Consider the following 24228-nt stretch of genomic DNA (forward strand, 5'->3'; position numbering starts at 1 on the left):
CAAGCATTTCAATGCATGTATGTCCTGACATGATGTGCAAATGACAAATAAACGCAAAACCTGAAACATGTCCGTGCCCCTGCTGCTTAAGTTTGCCGGTGAGTGATTTCAGAACATCTCTGTGTCTGATATCGTGCCTGGGCCCTATTACACCATGGTTTGCGCTCGCATTCAGTCCTCCCTTCTCCTCAAACATGACTGATATTCAGTGGCTGGATTTACACGCTCACACCCGAGAAAACAACAAAAGTTTGTTTCGTGGAAATGCTCGACTTACTGACCTCTTCCTGAACTTGTACAGCATGCTGAACATCAGCATGTCACTTCTAGTAATCTTAATTACAGGGTAATACATACTGCATCGCAGTGCATTCTCATACAGACCTAATTGGATTTACTGAGGTGCAGCTTCATGTCAAATATATTTGTACTGGTGTTACTACTAATGGGACAAAAGCAAGGATTCCAGCGTAAAAAAACTAGATAAGCAGAAGAAAATTGAGGCTTCATGCTAATTAGCCAGCAGATTTCAGGTCAAACCAAACCTTTCCTGTTTTACGAGGGGGATTACAAAGTGTGTAAAACCTGAAATCGGTTCGGAAGGAAGAGGAAAGTCCTCGGAGAGTAATTAATTATTTTTGTGATCTTGCCTTGAAGGTGGAACTTTGCAAATTGCATCTGTAATCAGTATGAGCACTGTTTGTGTCAGCAATAAACGCCTCCCAATTAGTAGCTCCATCATCATTAGCTATCCTCTATGCAGCGTATATGACCTTAGCAGCGATAATAGGTTGGGCCTGGTGTGAATAACATAGATGCACGCACAAATTAATGGATTATGGATATATCCACTACATGTCCAAAGGTCTGTAGACACCTGTTTACTCAATGTTCCTTCTACAAAATCAAGGGTACATTGCTGTGAGGACTGGATTGGTTACAGCAATCAGGAGCATTAGGAAGGTCAAGTGCTGATGTTGGTTGATCAGCTCTGGATCGGAACAACCACTCAGACTCATCTGGATTGTACTGGATGGAGCTCCATCACCAGAGAATGAAGCTCCAGTGCTCCATAGCCAGTGGAGCCAATGGTCGAGATTTCATGGACGCATGCAGAAATTAATGGATTAATAAAGAAGAATGGACAAAAGTCTGAGGACACCTGTTTAGTCAAAGTCTTTATGAAATAGAGACTTTAACAGGGAAGTTGGCCCTCTTTTGCAGCAGGACCAGCAACCTCCATGCTTTTGGAAAGGCCAGACGATTGCTGTGAGGATTTGAATGGATTCAGCAATTAAAAGCATGAGTGTACTTAGCTACTAATGTTGGATGATCAGTTGTGGAAGGCACTGGTACCAGAGAACTGAGCTCTACTGCTCCACAGCCCAACACTTGAGCTTCTCAACCTCAGTTTTCAATCACAAACACTCCTACAACTCATCTGGAAGCTACTGGATGGTGCTTCATCACCAGGGAATGCAGCTCCACTGCTCCACAGCCCAATGCTTGGAGCTTAATACACCTCTAGCCAAACCTTGGCATTGGACATGGCGATCCTTGCTCATTTGCGGCTGCTCCAGAGCGCCTCATTCTACTGCCAGTGCTTTTCTAAGGAGATTATACTAGCTGTGTGTGCACAATTTGGCCTACCTTGAATTCGCTGCTAACCTACATACTTCTGGACATGTAGTGCAGATAGACAGACAGATCAATCCACAGCAAACGCAAGTCATTCAAAGCATTCAGGGAGTGAGTCAGTGTTGATCAGGGAAGACAAAGACAGAACTACATATGAAAACAGAGTGCACATTGCCAGAGACCCTCCGGTACTTCCGCTGTGTGTATAATATGACTGCATCTGAGGTGGGGGGCGGGGGTCAGAGTGACGTATCTGATTTGACTTCCAGAGTCCGCTTCTTTTTCTTGGGCATATGCTGGATGCTTTAGCTCGACTCTGCAAGCCTGTGCGAGTGCCTTTGTGTGTGTGTGTGGGTTTGTGTGTGTGTGTGTGTGGGTTGTCTTATAGACACTGGGGGAAAGCAGTGACCTTGAACTGAGCAGACTGCTCAGAGGCAGACCTGGCATTTCCTCTGTATTCTCCAGTCTAGTGATCTGCCGTTCTGCAGACACAGCACAGCTTTTGTTCTGCTTCGACTAACGCAGGTAGCCATGTGTGATCTTCAGTAGTCTTTTAACAGCCCTTTTTCCACCACCTCTCTTGTGCAGTTTAGGCTCTTATTAGCCAGCACCCAATCTAAGAGCTCTTTCTACCATTGCAAGTGTCAGTGCTATTAGAACCATGCAATGGCATATGTACTTTAATTGGGCCTGAAACTTTGAATCCAGCTTGGACTAACTGCAGGCTGGAAACACTCAAATGCAAGTCTTACTCACCTTGACCTGAAGCACCAAGTTTAGCATCCAAAGATCAAACAAAGTTTGGTCTAATCCCAACTGTAGAGGAGGAAGTTCAATCCAAACACGGTTGTGATCTGACAAAATGGAACTCTGTCCAACGGCGTTATCGGGCCTCGAAATCAGACTCATTTAAGATTCAATAATAGACTCTTCAATCTCTGTCTGTTTTTAGTTTTCTCCGTCGTTTGAACCCTGTGGCTACTCTGAACACTATGTAAATAATTCTGGATGAACGGACCAATAGAAATGCTCTAAATTACCTGGAATAAACTCTTATTTTCCACTGACTTCCATTCAAAGTTAGACAGTTTTAGCCTTCTCCTGTAAAATCACCATTTTGGAGATACATGTTTTGAGGCCCAGCAGAATTCTGCAGCAAGCTGACTACAACCCTACAGCCCCAACCTGACTGTGCCCCAATAGAAGTCTATTTAAACACAACTCTACTCAAATACAATTCTGTAGTAAATCGACAGAAGCCTACAAAATTCACTACCACTTTATTTGAACTTATATTTAATTTATACAGTAACTAAACTAAATCATCTAAATTGAACTTACACTTGACAAAATTCTATTCTAACTCTACTGTAACCCAACAAACTCTCTGAATTTCACTTCAACCTATTAAAAGTCTATTTTAATTCTATGGTCACCCAAAAAATTCTCTAAATTTCATTTCAACCTCTCAAAATTATATTATAATTCTACTGTGACCCAACAAATCCTATAATTTATACTAAAACCTGTCAAAAGTCTATTCTAATTCTACTGTGACCCAAGAAAGCCTCTAAAATGTACTTCCACCTGTTACAAGTATATTCTAACTCTACTGTAAACCAACAAACTCTCTGAATTTCACCTCAACCTGTCAAAATTCTATTTTAACTCTACTGTAACCCAACATTTTTGATTCTTATTTTATTTCAACATGTCAAAATTATATTCTAATTTTACTGTAACTCAACAAACTCTCTGAATTTCACTTAAACCTGTCAAAATGAAATTCTAACTCTACTGTAACTGTAAATTCTCAAAAAAAACTGTTTGTTTGATTCTAACTCTCCTAAATCTAAATCTTACTACCACCTGCCACAATTTAGTCTCCCAATTCGACTACAACTCTACAAAGTACAACTAAACCCTGACAAAATTCTCTCCCCACCAAACTGCAGTCTAAGAAAACTGAATCCAACAAACGTCTGTCCAAAGCCAGTTTCTGTCCAAACCCAACCCAACCCTAACAAAGTTCTGTCCAAACCTAACATGGACCAACAGTGACAAACTGTCTGCCACCTTCCCACATCCACCAGGAGGCTGAATAAAACCCCTCGTTCCTGATGCCAGAGCAAAGATCTACCAGTTCTAATCCTGGAGGTCAGTTCTTATTGTCAAATGATTTCCAGCTGTCTTACGAACACCCTACGCTGCAATACTCCAGCACTACTCTGATGCAATTTGCCATTTTTACTTCACTCACATCCAACTTTTCCCACCCAGCCTTGACCTCAATACCAACAACATCAGCGCCTCCCGCATGCCGGTTTAAAACAGTTTAGGGGAATAAAAATACGGCTGACGAAAGAAGTAGAGAGAAAAACTTTAGCAGGTCAATAGCTCTGATGGTCGACACGCTAGGAGAAACCAGATCTGGAAATTCGAACCCCTCTCAAGCTCGACGAATATGTGAGAAACGATGCCCGCCTTCAGATCCCACTGGGTTCAAACACTTATTTCAAGCAAGTACAAGACATGTTGCATCACCACGCTCCGAGGAGAACCCTAATCACTTGATACCTTCCATTGAGAAGTTGCTTCAGTGAAGATTACTGCAGAGCACATGATTAGAGCTGCTATTCAAACCCCAGTGTGGCACTTCTGCACTACTGCATTACAGTCAGGGCTTCTCCAGAGCTATTGCTAGATGCACTTAGTGAAATCCCTTTTTGCCAAAAGGAGCACTGGCGCATTTATTAAATCACTGAACCGCTACGAACCGGCCAAATAAGTTCGCTAACACCGCTTGCTTTGCATAAGGACTGTGGCAGGAGATTGCCGACTGAATAAATGAGTGAGGGACGGCAGAGTGTGTTTATTTGTAAAAGAGCACAGAGAGAGAGAGACTGCGATAAGAAAGGATGCAGGTAACTTGGAGAGAAAAACGTTACAGTAATAACACACCCCAACAGTGCTGCTGGGAAGGACATACACTCATACACACACATATACACTCACCGGCACACTTATACACACACACAGAAGCCTCCCACGAGCTGCTGGAGAGAAAACTAATTGAGACAACTCAGTGAGCAGCTTGACCTGGTGCTCAAGTGAGATGCAATTCTCTACACAAACACAGCAACTATCAATCCGAGCGGGAAAAAACCACACACACACACACACACACACACTGAAAGACTTCTACTGAAAACTTTCTGTGGTGCCAATTACCCAAACAATCCTGACACGAACTGCGATGTAGAAATTTCAACTTCCAGTATTGGGATAACGGAGAATTCAAGGTTTGTCGACCGGCCACAATCGATCCATGTTAACAGTTTCACTCATGCTAAAGTTTCTGACAAACAAGTCCCGCTGTCCTTTGTGGTAAGGCCTCCAGCTCACCCTGTGCCCTGAAGAGCTCCAGGATTAAGCCCCGCCTCGGCCCGAATGGTTTTTTTTACCACCAATTCCGATTTCCAATGGAAATCCCTTTCGCAGAGACCAGCGCTAGCATTAACCTCTGTCCTGAGAACAGGCCATCAGTGGTCGGAACGGACGGGGGAAGCTTCACTCAGAGGCGGTAGTGTTGGAGGTGCTTCTCAAGGAGCATTAAGCAGTTGAAGGAAGAGCACTGGCCTCTGATGGCGGGTCGGAGGAGTCAGAGAAGGTGCTGCTAGGATTTGGCTAATGAGAAGCTAACTGTGGAGGAAGGAGCTAAGGGAAAGCAATCGGAGTAGCAGGAAGTCAAAGTCCATACCTCTTCTGTCCCCTTCTACCTTTATCTGAAGTGAAACTGTGGCCCTGTATCAGGCTGGGGTTCTGAAAAGGCTTTCTGTGCTCATTATCGTGATCCGCGATTCAGCCAATTAGCTTCCTGCTTTGGTTTTACTCTCTTTTACTTTTACTCTGTGCCTTTAAAAATCTTCTTCAGAAGTTCTGTAGTAGAGGAAGTGATTCTCTTTAGAACCACGACAAGTCAAAGAACCACTTGAATGCCTGCATAAGTAAAACGCCTTGTTAGCAAAAACCTCTTATTGAAAGTGGTTCTAGGTAGCATCAGAACATGGGTTCCAGGTCCCACAGCAACAAGTTCTCCGAAAGTTTTTATATATATATATACACATATTCTACGGTTCACAAAAAGCTCCCGTCCACTGGTGGCGCTGTTTTACCAAATACACACAACCTGTTCGGTCACATACTCCGCAGAGCTCAGCTTTTCTTCGTTATGGAGCTTCAAAAAAAAGGAAATAATGGATGGAAACGCCTGGAAAAACATTCTACTACGATTATGGTTTGGGTAAGTTTAGTCTACGGTTTAGGCTAGAATTAGGTGTAGGTAATAAAACGTAAAAACAAAATGGTTTCGGCGATTTCTGATATCTTAGATTGGAGTAAGGCCTAGAAATCAATAAGAAGAGCTCCGAGTGGCTCCGATACGCTACCACTTTAGCCGGTGGGTCGTGAGTTTGAATCCCAAGCCATGCTGCTTTGGCATCAGTGGCCGGAGTCTGAAAGAGCACAAATGCCCATGCTCTCTCCAGGTGGGTAGATGGCGCTCTCTCCACTCATCACTTTTAAGCGATGTGGGCCAGCACAGGTCTGTTAGCTGGGGCGGTGGGCTTCGTTTTTTCCCACCTGTTTTCAGGGCGTTACTTCACCAAACCATGAGCTTCCATATGATTGAGTGCTTGGATTCCAGCTGTTTCTGTGAACCACAGCCATCCACTAGTTTCTCTTCTCTTGAGCTTTCAGTAGTCTGTAAAAAGGAGAGCTTTGAAATCCTGCTGGATCTGTTTGTACAGTCAATCACACAACAGCTCTCACCCTGAGCGTGAACGTTGACGCTCAGTGGGCGTGGCCACAGTGACTCTTGCTACTCGTGACGTCACGTGCATACCGCTTTTCTGCATCCCTAGCTATGCATGCTAGCTAACCACTACCACTGACGCTGTGATCTTATCTGCAATATCGCGTGACCTTGAGTGTTGTATTAAATGTGGTAATTGCATTTATTAAGGAAGGGAAAAGTGGGTGTACCAGCAGCATGGGTTTATAAACAGCAGATAAGCCTGTAACGAGGGGTTTGCAAAACGATGTTTGTTTAGATGGCATTTACAGTATATTCCCACTGACACAGGGAAATTACAGTCTCCCAGTGCTTGATTTCCCAAACAAGACTATTCTGCCTCATTGTGAGCCAAAACAGTAAAGGCTTTGAGCTCCTGGAGCTGTAACTAGCAAGCAACTGTTCAGCATGCTGTTTCGTCAGATAGTGTTTTCCACAGAGAGAGAGAGAGAGAGAGAGAGAGAGAGAGCAGGAGAGAGAGAGAGAGAGAGAGAGAGAGAGAGGGAGAGTCGGACAGACAGACCAAGAGCGAGAAAGAGAGAGTGAGGAAATAAGCCGGCTGAATGCTGAGACAATAAGACATACTAGCCTGCCATGGCCAACCTACCATCCATATTTTATTCCCAATGGACGCTCTAAAAGTGAAATGGCCGAGGCAGATGCACTTCCTTATGGTATTACATTCTGAAATGAACTGTCTGTGTCTCCGACTGGATCTAATGCACACCCCACTGGGTTCCAGGAAGGCCTAAAAACTGCAAATGGCAGCAGAGGCTACGGCGAGACATTTCTCTACAGATAAACATAGCGGAGAACCTCAGATGACCTTTAAGCATTTTAAGGCCCATTTCACACATACTACCAACCGTGGCCATTCACATGCACAGCGCTGGAGCTGCAGAGCGGCTTCAATTTCCACTACAAGCTGCAAGCTCTACTGACATCCTTTTTTCGAATGGATAAATGGGCAGTTGTAAAAGAGTGCAGTTTTCGTAATAAACAGTGCCTTTTTCGGAGCATATCGGGGATACTGTCAGTACTTAAAGCAGCAATATGCAACAATTGGCATGTCTTACTCCTGGGCTCCTCCTTCAGTTGGGAAGGGTAAGGTCTGTGCTTGGAGCCACTGCTAATAAACTGCTGCACATATGCATTTCTGGACAAGCTGAGAGATACAGAAACCTTATTAAAAGGTATGTGGACTGAGGCAGTAAAGTAATATTAAAGGATTTTATACAGATATGACTCAGGTTACGCAACCTTCCATGCGTTCCAATGTAGCATAGATAGACAGAGACAACAGAGACACTATTGTCCCTTGTCAGTCAGTGGAAAATCACAGTGATATTGAAGCCGCTATTTTAAGGTACACGTGCTACATACGGTTGCTTTAAAAGCACTGACCAGTTGCATGTTTTTTTTTTATTGGCCATGCCACTTTGCCATCCGTGGCCAGAGTCCGAGAGAATACACTCCATGGCCGTGTGCTCTCCCCATGGGTAGATTGAGCTCTGTTGACCGGCACAGGCACCTGTTAAGCTGGTTTGTTGTGATCATCTTGTAACCCTTTGCTGATGGACAATTTCTGACCACAGAACTGCCTTTGGCTTGTGGACCCACTCTCAACCTAGCAGACACCAACATGTTGGATACTTTCATGCTGCCATACTAACTAACTTGCTCCAAAAGAATGGTCCACCAGCCAGGGATAAATGATGGGAGGCTATACACTGTGTATATGAACAGAAGGCCTACAGCATTTCACTGTACGCCTATATAATGGATGGCCACTGATGTGTGTGTTTATATGTACTGTAATATAAATCAATCAGAACTGATGATAGTCAGTTCCCCCTTGTGCCATCACCACAGATCAGCCTCGTCAAGGCATGGACTCAACAAGCCCTCTGAAGATGTCCTGTGGTATCTGGTACCAGGACTAACGTTAGCAGCAGATCCTTTAAGTCCTGTAAGCTGTTGTTGGGGCCAACTGGGAACACCCTCCAAGACCTGCCTGATGTTTTGGAGATGTTCTAATCCAGCGGTCCACCATCACAACTCGGTCCTTTGGTAAAAGTGGCTCAGATCCTCAGGATTGCCTGAATGCAGCTGGAATCCAAACACTCAATCATATGGAAGCTCATGGTTTGGTGAAGCAACGCCCTGAAAACAGTAACCAGTGTTTTATTGCCTGAACCTACACCTAAACCTAATTCTAGCCTAAACCGTCGGCTAAACTTACCCTAACCATAATCATAGTAGAATGTTATTGCAGGAGTCCATCCATTACTCCCTTTTTTAGAAGCTCCATAACAATGAAAACCCATCACCTTCTAGGCTTCTGACTGTTTACAAATATACCAACCCCTTAACAGGTGCCACTGTAACCAGTCAACCAGTGGTTTTGTTATAATGGCTGATCAGTGCATATGTACATGCATAGGTATGCCACTATTTGTGGCATAAGCTCTTCGAGAGCGCTCCAGAATTTGACTGTCAGGTGAAAAAAAAACCCAACAACAACAACAAAAAAAAAACTCTTAGCACATTCACCAGGCAACACACCCGAGCAGCAAATACAATAAATTAATTTAGCCTTCAATTACGCAAGCATTCAGGCATTCTCGCTCCTTTTAATTAAAACAGTGAAGGTTGTGGGCTGGCAGAGGAACAACACTGACTATATCAAATAAAATCCATTACAGATAGCAATATGCTGTCTGACACTAATAAAAAACAAAGCAGTGGAGCGATATTAAATGCCACTTTGAAGAAAATTCGGGACGCCCGTGAAATGATATTCATTGTAGCAGAATGCCCCGCCGAAGCAAGGCTGGCTTTAATATTGTTCAATCTCCACCATCCTGATATGGATCTTAATTGAAATTTATCACACATTTCAATTCAACACGCAGGAGCGCCTCTCCTCTCCTCTGCTGCTGCTGGAAATCATGGCAAACTTAATTTATCTACCCCGAGCACATAACCCCTCCAATTAAGGCGCATTTGCAAGCACGTAAACCTTCGATTACGGCCTGTTGTTTTTTTTTCTCCTTTTTCTCGTGGATCGTGGAGGCTCGGCGCGGCCGAACCGTGGCGTAAAAACGCGTAAGCATCCCTCTGCGTCTGATCTGAAAGAAGGAGGCATTAATAATTAAAGCAGGCCTGCATTTCAGCGCTTGATTGCGTATTTAGATGGCTAAGTGTGTGGTGGAGAGCCTGCTTGGAATTTGGCATAGTCAGCACAATTTTCCTGGTGTGTGCGAGTGAGAGTCTCTGCTTTTGCCTCTTCCCTAATTGCCTGTTGGCAACTGCTGCTTCCGTCGCCCGCTATGCCTCTCTCTCACACACACACACACAGACACACATACACACACAGACAGACATTGCATGCAAGGTTTCTCTCACAGATGCCACACACACACACATGCTGTGCATCTGCACTTTCTGTCTTTTGTCTTTTGGAACCTTTGTTTTTCTTACACACACACACACACACACACACACACACACACACATGCTGGATGCCCCCATACATGCCCCAGCTGCCTGGAACAGGTTTGGGCATCAGTCATGGTGACCAAGACAGGCGTTTTCTGGAACAAGCACACACACACACACACACAAAAAAAAAGGCCACTCCAGTGGCTCCACTCTGCACTCCTGCACCCCGATAATGGCGTAGAAGCTGCTGAGGCTGCTGAAGCCCATTTGCCAGGTTGACCTTTCAGTCGGTCTCAATAAGCTCGACACTGATGAGATGTAAACACCTGGTCTTTTCCCTCATTCGCCATCAGCGACTTATAACACAACAACGTCCTGCAAAAAAAAAACCTGAGTCTAATGGTATCAACCACATTATCTGACCATCTACGTTCAGCCATGTATCTCCTCTGCTGCTGCGTTCTCTCTTCAGCTGGCTTCCTGAAGCTGCTGCCTGCATCAGATTCACAACCCTGATGTTGGCCTACAAAGCCAAGACTGGACCAACCAGCCCCTCCGACTTTATGGCGATGCTCAAAAGCCGATCTGCACCAAGAGGCCTTCTTGCTTCAAGCACGGCCTGGCACGACCCGCCTTCGACCCAAGCGTCCAGGCTTTTTTCTGTCCTGCACCAAAGTGGTGGAACGAGCTTCCCCTGGGTGTCCGAACAGCAGAGTCCAACACTCGCTGTCTTCAAACCCAGACTGAAGACCCTCCTCTTCTGAGAGTATTATGGTCTCCATATTGACTTGTGTTTAGTCGTGTCTAAGCTTAGAGATATCTAGCTTCAAGCATGTTTGGTCAGATGAGCAGGTCAACATCAAATTATACATGCACAGATCAACCATCATTAACCATTTAAGCCATATAACCATGATAAGCAAGTCAATCCGAGATGACTCAACAAGACAGTGTGGCTTGAGACTGGTGGTATGCAGTCTTTGCATGCTTATGGACCTAGTTTGGCAATATGAGCCTCTTGAAAGCTCTAGTACAGAAGCATACATATCCGATTTGGCTGATCGGCTATAATCGGGGTAAAAGTGTGTCAATTTGACGTTATATTGAACTGTCACTTTAAATCCCACATAGACCAAATCACTCTCCATGCTGCTAATCTTAACGCAGTTCATGCTAATATAGTCAAAGGCTAACGCTGTTAGTCAGCTGTATACAAATTCTCATCCCTTCCTTTTGTCTTCTGCTCCTTTCCTCCTTCTCGGCTTCGCCTGTCATTTTGCTCATCCTTACCGGATCACAGATGGCACATTATTATTTTTTTTTCCCCCTCTCCCAATTTCCCAAGCCCAGAGTGAAAACAGCCCAGAGCCCTATCATTATTTAATGCAGGTGTAAGCTGTACACCAGTCTGTGCTCAGACTAACTCTGCTGCACCGAGCTATGATCATTCACTCCAGATGACCTTCGGCCTCACTAGCCCAGCTGCCGACAGAATCTGGCCAGCTTGAGGTCAGCATGGAGGAATCGAGCAGACGGGAGCGCATGCTTTACTCACGCCAACACCACAACATCCAGCATCCAGTGGTTTTGATCACCCTGTACTTGTTGTGTCTACACTAGGTTTCTGAGAGCGCTACAGACGCAACAAATACAGAAGGAAAACAAACCACAGCCTCCAGTTCATCTCACAGCACAAAAACAGCGCTCAGGACGTGAGCGAGAAAGAGTGCAACAGAGACGAGTGTGTCCAGCAGCCAGATTCACCAAGAGTCTTAACCCATAACCGTCCAGATGCGGTTTTAAATACTGTAAACACTGATGAAGGGAGGTCCCTACCTGATGACCCCTCTGAAGAGGCAGTGGTGGCTCAGCGGTTAGAGTTCCGGGCTATTGATGACAGGGTTATGGGTTCGATACCTGGGCTCGGCAAACTGAGCAAGGCCATTCACCCTCTCTGCTCTCCGGGAGCTGGAACCGGCTGCCCACCGCTCTGGGTGTGTGTGTGCTCATAGCGCAGTGACAATTACGTGCAGGGTGGTGTGAAGTGTATGGGTGAAGGGAAAGTTTTACAGTGTAATTGAGAGATAAACACTGTTGGAAGCACCAACGTTTTTGGCGCCATTGGCGCTTCCAAGAGTATCCGTAGCTCTGATTCACATGAATCTGGCCCGGTGTGTCATCCAGAGTCATAAATCGTAAAAGCAAGTCAGTCCAGGACGACTTAACAGCACAGAGTAGCTTGAGGCGAGGAGCTTGCTTCTGGACCCAGTTTGGCAACATTAGCCTCTCAGCTCTAGTAAAGAAGCAAGCATGTCTGATTTGGCTGCTGAGCTGTGAAGAGCTTGCGATGTAGTGGGTGATTAGCATATGGGTGAAGGGAAGGTTGTGTGTATGTAGGATCTGGTCACCCAATGGAAGTGTTGCCGATCAGAAATGACCACAGCAACCCTCGCTGTTAGGTGTAGGATCTTCTCATCTTCAGGTATTATTTCACTTTACTGTTAAATGTTGCCGATAGAATAATAAACGACCACAGCAGTCCTAATTGTAAGGGGTAGGATCTTTACATCTTTTGTGTCGTAAGGTCAAAGTGTTGCTGGTCTGATCATAAACAGCTAAATAGCAGTCTAGGAGTGGAGGTGCCTTCCTGACAGGGTTTGCGGTGTAGTGGGTGAGTATACTGTTAAAAGAATCAGTTTTTTGAGGAATTTTGGGAGGTTTGTCAATTTGAAACTGTGTAGGAACTTCTGTTTTCAGAAGAAATAGGTTCCTTGAAAGTTCCTCCACAGTTTTAAATTTAAAATCATTTTTATGGTGAATTTACTAATTTAGCAAATGAAAAAAAAAACGTCCAGTCTGCACCGGCACGGCCTTAGGAACCATTTGGCCCAGAGTGGGAGGTTCTTTGATTTGAACTGTACAGGAGTTAAGATGCTTTGAGGAAGCATCAAAAAAAGGTTTTTAGAAGAAAACGGTTCCTTGAAGGTCCCTCAAAGCACCTTTGAGGAACCTTCCTCCACAGTTTCAAGCTGAGGAACCTCTAAACATCCCTCAAAGACCTATACTTTTAACAGCATACAAATGGCTACGTAGGAAAAACCATAAAGGGTGACTTCAGAAAATCTGAATTATTAATATTATTATTTTTTTAAATTATTATATTATTATTTTTTATTAAATAAAAAATTAATCCTCACTTTTCCAAGAAAATCTGTGTTTTTTCCTAAGAATACTCTTGTGACCTTGGTAGTGCCCTATGTCAGAATCAGAATCTCTTTATTTCACCAAGTATGTTACCCATACAAGGAATTTGTCTTGGTGAGAGCAACACGTATGACAAGTAACAAAGAAACACAGAACACAGTCTTAAACTAAAGGAAAATTACACTAAACAATAAATAGGGTAGGGGATAAATTAAAAAAAGTAGAAAGTACTAAAGGTAATAATGTAGGGAGCTTTGTTTTCATGGTGATGACATCATTGAAGACCCGATAGAGGAGGTAGACGCAGTTTAAGTAAGGAGGGGGTCCAAGTCAATGTTTGCTTGGGACCCTGGCTAGGACAAGGCTACAACCTGCACTGTTCTTGTTACATTCATGCCAATAAAGTGCTGTTGATATGAGCGAGCGGGAGAGAGAGAGAGAGAGAGAGAGAGAGAGAGAGAGAGAGAAAGAGAGTCAGAGAGGGATAGAAAGTGAAAAAAATAAAGTGTGTGTGTAAGAGAGAGAGAGAGAGTGTGTGTGGCAAGTGTGAACGTCGATGGCGGAGGGTGGCAATGGTGGATGAAATGTCACAGCACGGGCTGCGCTAATAAAAGGTAAATAAGGCAAATGGAGCCGGACGAGAGCTGCAGCTGGACTGAAGGACGCGTGCGGGCGGGAAAAGGGCCGTGGTGGGCCGTGTTTGGATATTGAACCTCCCCCCACCCCCCTCGGCGGCCCCTGGTACGGCTGCCAGGGATATTGGCAGGCTCTCGGTAAAGGTTACATCGAAATGAACAGCTGGGGAAGGCAGCACAGGACTGTGCCTCCGAGAACAACGTTCTATAGAAGTCCACGTCTCAGCTCGGAGAGGTGACTCTGAGTGGGAATTATTTACTGATACGGATTTCAAACGGAAATGAGGCCGGAAATACAGGAAGGAGGTGTGTGCATGTGTGTATGTGTGTATATGCGATGGAACAGAGTAAATGAGTGGGTATGCACACCCACACACCTGCACGCACATGGAATTTGCAATAATGAAGTACAGCCTGGCTTCATCAACAGGGAAAAAAAATATCCCGGTGCCTGATATGAATATACATGAGTTTATGGCAATTAAAAACTTGTCAGAGGTGCGTCTGCAGCAGACAATGACACCGGAGGCGAGAGAGCTATGGGCCATCCATTGGAATGGAGATGTAATTCAGCCACAGCACTGTGCTTCCCCTCCCTGCCGCTTTATTGCTTCGCTAATTAAACTCCTTCGCACTCCCGAAGCCGGGCGATCGCACCCGGGACACGGGCGAACGTGTCTCTACATACAGAGGCGGAATCTCAAACGGCTATGTACTGAGGACGGGCATTTTAACGATTGTTGTTCAAATATCTGTGACAATTTTGGTAGCTTTGTGGGAAGTGTTTGGTGACCACACACACTTTGACTTCATCAATCATGGATAATCACTGATTAAGTCATTTAAAAGGCAAACGCTGTTATACTTCAGGATATAAAATCTTCTCAAATGTATGTAAAACATCTTATCTTATTTCTTATGATGCTATTGGTTTATATTAAATACCACAAAAAAGTAACATTTCCTTCTATAATTCTGTCCCCCTTAGATTTAAATGTCATTAAATACCATGACATTGTGATGTATTCTAAAAGTAGCTTTATTGCTACTGCCCAGCAGAGGGTATTCTGTTTGAACAAAATAATAAACTCAAATGAATAAATAATAAGTCTAATAAATATAATGACCTAACTGTGTACTAAGTAGGCAAATAATATGTTTATTTTAACTTGACTGTCCTCAGAAAAAAAGGAGAGGAAACGGGAACAAAAAGAAAGAAGTAGAAAAAATGATGAAAAATGAAAAGTAAGAAAGAAAGAAAAAAGGGGAAAAGAAAGCAGAAAAGAACAGAGAAGGAAATGTGGGAAAAATGAAAGGAAGACAGAAAAAAGACAGAAAGAAAGAAAAATAACTCAAGAAAGCGATGGAGAAGGAAGAGCAAAAGAAAAAAGAAGGAAAGAAAAGACAAGAAAACTAAGAAAGAAAGAAAAGGAAGACAGATGCAAAGAAAAACAAAAGAATGAAAGAACAAAAGAAAAAGAACAAAAGAAAGAACAAAAGAAAAAAAACAGGAAAAAAAAAGAAAGAACAAAAGAAAAACTACAGAAAGAAAGAAAAAAGAAAAGAGAAAAAAGGAAAAATAAAAGGAACAAAAAATAGAGAAGAACAGAAAAAAGAAAGAAAAAGAACAGAGAAAAAAAATCAGATAAGAAAGAAGAAACAAACTAAAAGAGCAGAAAAAGAAATGTTCACTCTCTCACCCCCCCCCCTCCTCCTCCTCTCTCTCTGTTTAATGATTAGGAAGTCAGGTGATTAGAATGTAAAATGGCTCATCAAGGCCTGCCAGAATGGCCGACGCAAAAACCCGGCCTGAACAAAAAGCCTGTGATTTTCAAAGCCTCGCAAACACGCCTCCAGTCTCTCAGTCCTGCTCCAGCAGCCGGGGCCCCGGCGTCCACTGTGTAAATACAACACAAGCCAAACAAGCGGAGCGAACTGTAATGAAAAGCACAGCGATCGTTTGGCAACGGAGGCACGTGGAGTCAACCGGAGGGCTCGCTTTAGCTGTAAGCTCCGACTTCACAAAGGGAGTTCTTTAAATCTGACCTTGAGAGAGCCTTCTGACAGACAGTTAAATCACATCTGAGAGAAAGAGTAAGAGAGGAGGATGCGGTTAATTAATTTCTGCTGTTCCCCGTGGGCCCCGCGCAGAAGGGGGTCAGACACTTTGCGTGAGAAGTATGAAACGACTTTGGACTGATGAACGACTTGATTGATAAAGAATAGAAAAGGGCAGAAGGAGTGCGTTTGCCTGGGCCTGGAAGATAACTCGGCCTGAGCTCTGGAGCGGAGGCAGGAATACTGAAAAAGTCCGCTGAGGATAAAAGTGTCACTTCCAATATGACACGCTTCTGCCACGGGTCACCAAAAACTGGCCAACTCCATGTTAAAATAAAGGTTCTTTGAGTGATGCCATAGAAGAACCACCTTTTATTTCATAAGGAACCATGAGAACGTCTACATATCCCTTCTTCATTTTTAAAAGGACACTAGCTATCTTCCACTATACAGTATGTGGCACCCCGTCCCAGTCACAGAAATTAGCCTGGTGTGTTCTGGAGCGATCCAGGCATTAGCTTAGCCTCACGATCCCAGTGTATTCTCGAGGGGAGCTCAAAAGCAGAGCGCAACGAAGTGACAGCCGGCGACGTGAGCAGGTCTCCATGCTAAGCTAAATTCATAATCCTTAGCCAACCTGCTTTTACCATCTGTTCAATCCAATGTCCGCTTCTCGAAAGCAAACTGGACTTCCTCAGATTAAAGCCAACCACACATCAGAGGGGGACGTGACAAGCATCGTGCCAGAAAGCCAGAACCCGGGGAAGCAAGCAGTTGGTAGGGGGGTGCTAGGCTATAAGCGAACACTGCATTTACAATGCAATGGGAAGCAGTGGTACGGATGTGGTCGTGACGTGTTGAGCCCGGGGAATGCAGCATGGTCAGAAGTTGAGCTGAGACTAACTTTATGCAAATGAATGCGGCTAATGCAATGCATCTATCCAATCAGGAGATAGCTGGTGTTTCTGCAATAAATGTCCATTTGTTCTGTATTTCGAAGTTCTGGTGAAGCCGGGGGAAAAGCTCATTACTGCAGGGTTCCCTGTCTTTTTTGATCCATCCCTGCTGAATTACAGAGACTTCCAAAATCCAAGCGAGAAAACATCTGGTTGGATTATTTGAAAAGCAACGCATTTATTTTAATTGAATTAAAAATGGACAGAATTTTGACTGGACAAAGCAGGGAGCACCGCTGCTAACACCCACAGGCAGCCATCTGAAGAGGAGGAGGATTTACATTCGAGCAGCGTAACCCTCTAGCTAACTGGCTACGATCTCTTTAGCTAGCTAACCGAACACCACACTGAGAGGACACAGAGAGGACAGCAACACTCTCCAGTACAGCGTTAAATACTAAGCTAAGTTATGCTACGCTATGTGGCTCCTTTATTAAACAGAGCTCATCATATATATATATATATATATATATATATATATATATATATATATATATATATATATATATATATATATATTTTTTTTTTTTTTTTTTTTTTTTTTTTTTTTTTTTTTTTTTTTTAATTTTTTTTTTTTTTTTAAGATGAGCCTATAGTAAAAGGGAATGTTACATTCTGAGGCAAGGTTCCGATTGGCTATTTACTATATACAGACATATTTACAGTCTCAGTTTCTTGGAACTTCCATTACGATAAAACAATGTCTTTCATGTCTTCTTATGTTTTCTTTTTTCTGTCTAATTACTAATTATGTAAAGCTGCTTTGTGACAACAGCAGTTGTAAAAAGTGTGTATGGTCATTTAAATAACATGATAATACCCAGCCATCACAATATAATAAACAATACTAGCTATAGCATAATAATCAGTCAGTGTTTTGTTTTTGGGTTATTTGTGTGATCGCTGATCTGAATATGAACTCCCAACATGCAAATAGCTGTACCATGTAGAGCTTGCCTTAGGATAATGTCAGTAGCCCACATAGTCTAACGTGGAAAAGAGCTCAAGCTTTGATCTTATGGTCTCGGTATAGATGTTTGGGTCAGTTTACAGGATAGTGTGCACAGGTCAAACACATATATCATGAGAAACAGGGCCTATTTTAGCTATCTTTAGGCCGTCAAGCTCACACAGGGTGTGTCGGTGTGTCTTTGCTAGGCCTTACGTGGCTCGAAAACTGCAATAGACATGTACTGAGTCTCTTAATGAATCATGGGTGTGTTTGTTTTGGGCGTAACATGCAGTAATAAACCAATCAGAGTGTCGCTCGCCGTTCCCTTTAAGAGCCAGGTGCGGTCTAAATTTGGCGGATTGCTATTTCACTGGTGTAAAGCGTGGGGGGGTGTACGAGCACTGGGCTGCACGCACCTGTGTTGACAATTCACTGCCAAGACAGCAACGAACGAGCGAATGTCTGACTGTTGACGAACGTCTGCCTAGGCTGTTTTCGGTCAGTGGAGCTCCTGTGTTTTCCGTTCTCAAGAGAGCAATACGCCAGAAATGGACCTGAACACCCCTCATTTCGAGACCACAGCGCCCAGCGGAGTAGATATATTGGCGAGCAGCGCTGCTGTTTAAGCAACACAGGCGGAAGGCGTGAAAATAGACTGTTGGCAGGGTGAAAGACAGGGCCCAGGGTGTTTATACAGGAACGGGAAGAAAAAAAAAGTTCTCCAAAAGTTGCTCATATCATCTAAATGTGTCCCTAAGTACCCCCCCCCCCCCCCCCCCCATTACAGAGTCTAACAGTGCACTGCTGTGATCACTGAGGCATTGTAACTGTGCTGATTACATCGAGTTGCATAATAAAACCTGCATGCCTGTTGCTCCCTCTCGCCCTATTATCTTCTGCACTGTGTGTAAGCGGCCGGGCTACAATGGCCCAAGAACTTTCGAACCACGCTAACTTCACTCAGCGCACTTAAGACTCGGTTCTAACTCTAGAACCGTCTGGCGAAGGGAACACAGTGGATCGTGTAATAAAACAGCAACATCCCACAGTGAAGTCACTTTTACAGACAATATTTACCATTAAAGGACTAGCATAACTAGCTCTGATGCTAATAATGGAGCAGGAGTGTGTTTGTGTGTGTGTGTGTGTGTGTGTGTCCAATGTTCCCTCAGCTCATCATATAACATCTCATAGCTCAATATGATACAGCGAGGAAACATCTGGTTTACGAAGATCATTATTAGAGTTACTTAAGTGGCAAAGGTGCTTCAGTAGGAATCAACAGGAGAACACTTGCCTTAGGCTAGATTAGCGTCACCAAGCCAATTAGCTAGTTAAGCAACCCGTTTTTCTGAAACGTCAGACTGTACATCTGCGTACATCATCATCTTAATAAATTCTCTTTTAAAGGCACTTGCATGTAAAATAATATCATATTATATCAAAATCCAGAACAATCCCAGCTCTCTCTATAATGAGAACCCATGTGACCTGGAGCACTGAGTGGAGAAAAATGAGCTGAAAAAGTCTGATTTTAGAAAATCTGATTTTCTTTATATCTTTTGTAAAAACATATCTTTACTCATGTTAATGAATTGTTTTGGTGCTTGAAATGCGGTTAACAGAGTCTTAACTTCACCAAAGCAGTGGAAGGCATAAATAAAACAGCATAAACATGTGTTAAAAATGTCTTAAATGAATACATTTTGTAAAATTATTTATTGAGTTGAAGTTTTATTCGTCACTTTACACAAACTTTATATATATATATATATATATATATATATATACACACACACTATATATACACACATGCCTTTAATCTTATCAAATCATTCATATATATATATATATATATATATATATATATATATATGTAAAGACTGTATACTGGGCATACTGTGGTCAGTTTGACACAAATATAGATGGACACACAAGTCCACCAATTACAGAGGCTGAGAGGCAGATGATGGACACAAAAATCCACTGTTTAGACAGAGCGCGAGGCAGAGACAACCCTTTCTTAATAGCCTTGTAAAGGTAAAGGTGCACGTATTTGTCACTGTACAGTGTACACTGTACAGCGAAATAGGTTCTCCGCATTAAACCCATCTGTGGTAGTGAACACACACACACACACACTAGTGAACTAGGGGCAGTGAGTACACACACACCCAGAGCGGTGGGCAGCCAACTCCAGCGCCCGGGGGGCAAAGAGGGTAAAGGGCCTTGCTCAAGGGCCCAACAGTAGCAGCTTGCCGAGCCGGGAAACAAACCCACAACCCTGTTATCGATAGCCCGGTGCTCTAACCGCTAAGCCACCACAGCCCCTGAATGTGAGTCTACCGTATTTCTGTGTCATATTATTACCAAGATTTTAATAGAAATATTAAATTTGACACATTGGCTAGTTTGCCATCCTCAGAGGGTTAAACTAGAATCCTATTAAAAACAGCAGGCCTGTCTATGTAGGGTAACAGTGGATTACTGTTCTACTAATACACACAAGTGTGCATCAGATATTTTATAGAAAATGTAGTTTATGAACTGAATTTCAGAAAGAAAATATAAGTGTTACCTCAGAAAGTGTGTGTCTGATCTTACAAGACTCCTAAAGTCTTGTCCTCCGCAAGGTGATGTGTCTAAATTACGCAGCACTAAATTTCGCTCTGCTTTTTTTGCTGCATAACGGCATTAAGGTGGGTACGAACCGTGGACCACCGCACATTTTAAACGGTATACCTGATGAACCTGATGTTGTTGTTTTTTTTAATAAAGACAATTAAAACGCTTAGAGTAGAGACATAAAACATCAACCACAACACACACTGCAATGGAATACGATACCAACTGAAGGACTGAAAGTGTACCCTTGCAGGGTACCACCCCAGTGATATGAGGGGTGCCACCCCACCCCAATGACAGTGTTGTACCTTTTTGTCAGAGGCCTAAACAAAAAACTGTGCAATGTGCTTCCATATAGAAACACATTGTGAAAGAGTTTTTAATGTTCCGGATAGAAAAAGAGATTCCAGTAGTACGCCTGTAGTATTGTCCTGTAGGAGTCTCGAACTAGTCTTAGTCTGGGTTTTGGTCAGTTTCCCCCCTCTGCTGGCTCTCGGTGGTATGATCTGTGTGTGTGTGAGTGTGAGTTCCGCAGTTGCACTGCAGAAATCTAAAACTCAGCTCAGGTTCTAGAAGGGCTGGTGAGGAAAAGCTGAATCGACGCTTCTTCAGACTGCCTGCAAAACACGGCCTTACATAAACCCCTACAGACTGTAGACACTGTCAGAGACAGAGAGAGAGGGAGAGACAGAGTGAGAGAGAGAGGTGTATAAACAGTGCTTGTGCTGTTCACTGCAATTTTTCTCATTACAGCCGCCTTGTTCTGTTTCTCTTGTTTAGTTGATCCATATTGAACACCAGTACCAACAGTCATCACACAGGCTCATGATTGTAAATCCACAGGAACTGACATGGACATCCATTACAAATGAATCGACTCTGGGCTGAACGAGGGAATTTTCCTTTTCCAGGAACTTCTACTATGAGCTACCACTTGCTGCGGACTCAGGAGGACAGCCTGACCTCAATAACCATGCCACTTATTAACATACCAGTCCTGGATGATCCGATCATAATTGTCCAGCAGAAAGCGTAGGTGTGAACGGGGTACAGAGCGTCCCGAGGAAGCATCGTCCACCGTCCGCACGAGTTAGCTGAGCACGCTACCATAACAAACTACTTGTGGTTGGTGCTCAAGCAAAACTAGGCGCCTCCACTGATTCATTCATTATTAATTTTGTGGGCCATAATTGATCACAAGCGCTCACAGGAGGCTCATGCTAAATGCAACATGGACATAAATGGGGATGACCAATAGGTGAGCCATCTCCAACACCAACCAGGAAGCAGCGAAGGAACATCTGTGGTGTATTTTTGGTGTTTCTTACAAACTTGCCACTGCACACAGAAGGGCAGCTGTGTCCAAAAGCTGCTTCTGTTTCTGCTCCATTGTTCAACAGCTTCTCTTCTTGTAAATTTATCAATAAGGTGCATGATGGGAAATAATAAAAAAAATAGACTGAGTAGAAACTCTGATTCAGACTGTAGTTTTTTTTTTATTATTTTTTTATTTTTTTATCCCCAATTTGGACCGGCAATTACATTAACCTGTATGTAAACCCCCCCCCCCCCCCCCCCCCCCCCCCCCCAATCGCATATGATGCCCCCGTCACAATTAAGGGTGGACTAGCACACGGCCCCTCAGACGCCTGTGCATTCAAGCCGCTCATTTTTCGAACTGCCGCCAAAGCAACATCGCCGGGCAACAGGCCTGGTGGGAAGCGCTGCATACAAAGCCATGTGGGAAGAGAGCGCCATCTACATCTACCCACCCTGGAGAGAGCAAGGCCAACTGTGCTCTCTCGGGGGGCCTTGGCTGCCGATGGCTAGCAGCAAGACCAGGATTCAAACCAGCGATCCTCTGATCATGGTGACAGCACCTTGGTCCGCTGGACCACTCGGGACCCCAGACTGTAGTTTTTAAAAATGTAAAAACTTTATGGGAATTTCTGCTGTTTTAGTATATAAAATCTGACAATTCAGAACAGATCATCACTTCTAACAATTCGTACTTGACCCCTGATGACCTTGTAAGTGAGAAAAGAACTGCTGAGTACTAAAAGTACTTTAAAGTTTAAGGAGTTTAAGTTCTGATGGTGTAAAATGACACCGGCAGATCTGCTCAGTAACTGGAACGCTTTACTCCCTAAAATCACATCAGAATCTTCTGAAACTGATAAAGTCATGCTGTTGGTGCTACTTTGATAATGGCAGAAGAAAAAAGGCTTGATCCTTTGAACGCAGACAGTGGAAAATGAAAAGGCATATTGATCCTGGTGTTGAATAGCCGGCAACCCAAGGACAGACAGGCAACAGACAAAAACAATCCAAAAAATAGGACAGTATAGGGGAGTGTGGTGTGTTTGACAGCATGTCTGGAGCATTCTCAGCTTTAAAAGCTAGCATATGTGCATATAACGACCTAAAGAGATCTCTGGCAACCATTATTAACAGATTTTAATGATATAATTAAGGGAGTAATCCAAGTTGTAATCCAAGTTGATACACCTTTTGACATTACATTAGATTTCTGGGCTAGTTTTAGCTTCTTGGTGGTGATATATATGTTCCAGAATGAGAAAGGTGCCAGATAATGCATTTACTGAGTATTTAAAGTTGTTTTTTGGGGGGTGAAGAATGCTCAGACATGGATATACAAGCCTTTTTACAACCCTGTTATTTTTGCCTTGCAAACCTTATATAGAGGCTTGTGGAAAACAAACTTTATAAACTGGTTCATGGCTCCAGCAATGGCTCACAGAACCCCCATATATATATATATATATATATATATATAACAGCATCATTGTATCACTGTTTTAATAAAAACACTGCCAATATTCCATCTTACCAGATGGTGCTGCTGTCCTCTCCTTGAGTCCTCTCAGTGGGATCTGCAAGCTGAAGCGACTGTGGTCAGGTAACTTTTAGCTAACCCCCACTGGGTTTGGTTTTCTCGACCCTTTAAAAAGAAATGAAATAAATAAGCCAGTGCTTTTACCTCTGATGTGTCTTCAGTTCGATTCAGCTGAAGAGAAGAAATGGTAAAAGCTAACATCTGCTAGCATTAGCTTTATCCTCAGGCTTTCCTGGAGGTCATGAGCTGCCCTCCAGAATCAACAATGCCATATTCACTGTAGTTGGCATCAAATTTCACAGTTTTCAGCAGTTTTGACTAGACTGTTCACTTTAGCGGGTGGGATTACATTTTTTGGAGGGGAAAATATAACGAGTCAAGACTGTTATGAAACATTTTGGGGGGGTTTTGGGAATTTTGGCCTGTTTTCCAGCTCTATCCATCCTGAACTGCCTTCTGAACGAAGAGGCAGCAGTGTTTGAGCTTCGTGGTCAATCAGTTCCAGGTTTTAATCTCTCATTATTCAACCAAGCCCAAAGATATACGGTTTGACATTCTGGGGCCCATTTAGAAAAACCAAAACTTGCAAAATTAGCATGTGTATATTTACAGATATTTATCACAAGGTAACACAAATCAATCTAGGGAGTTTGCGAGCTCTTTTGCTGAACTTTTCACTTTTTCCGAGCAAAAAAAAAAAAAATCCATTCTCACACTCGGAACGCTTCTTCCGAGGCAAATGAGAGAGGACTAAGCCCACGCACTCTGGAATATGTGCATAGCAAAAAAGAAAACTCACAGTAGACACACCAGACGTGCACTTAAGTCGATACCGCACAGCTCAGATTAATGAGTTTTTATTTAGAACACAAAGTCAGCACTGCAGCGTTGAGCCAACAAGCTTATCAAGCAAGCCTCGAAAAACAAGCACTTGATTGGTTGCTTGAACTCCTGACCTCTCTTCTGGTTTTATTTGTCAGGTCTCTTTTTTCCCCTCGCTAAGTGGT

The 24228-nt window shown here is 43.4% G+C and overlaps 1 protein-coding gene across 5 annotated transcripts in view; it reads right to left on the reverse strand.

Moving 5' to 3' along the window:
• LOC140543092 (bis(5'-adenosyl)-triphosphatase) overlaps positions 1 to 24228 on the reverse strand; it is a 362414-nt gene that overhangs the window by 279901 nt on the left and 58285 nt on the right. Inside the window, exon 4 of one of the 5 annotated variants that reach the window (XM_072666107.1) lies at positions 23216 to 23326. The exons of the other annotated variants lie outside the window; for them this stretch is intronic. The gene's annotated coding sequence lies outside the window, so the exon portion shown is untranslated. The remainder of the gene's footprint in view (positions 1 to 23215; positions 23327 to 24228) is intronic. 5 annotated transcript variants of the gene reach the window in all.

The sequence above is a fragment of the Salminus brasiliensis genome, chromosome 21 (assembly GCF_030463535.1).
Source record: "Salminus brasiliensis chromosome 21, fSalBra1.hap2, whole genome shotgun sequence".
NCBI lineage: Eukaryota > Metazoa > Chordata > Actinopteri > Characiformes > Bryconidae > Salminus > Salminus brasiliensis.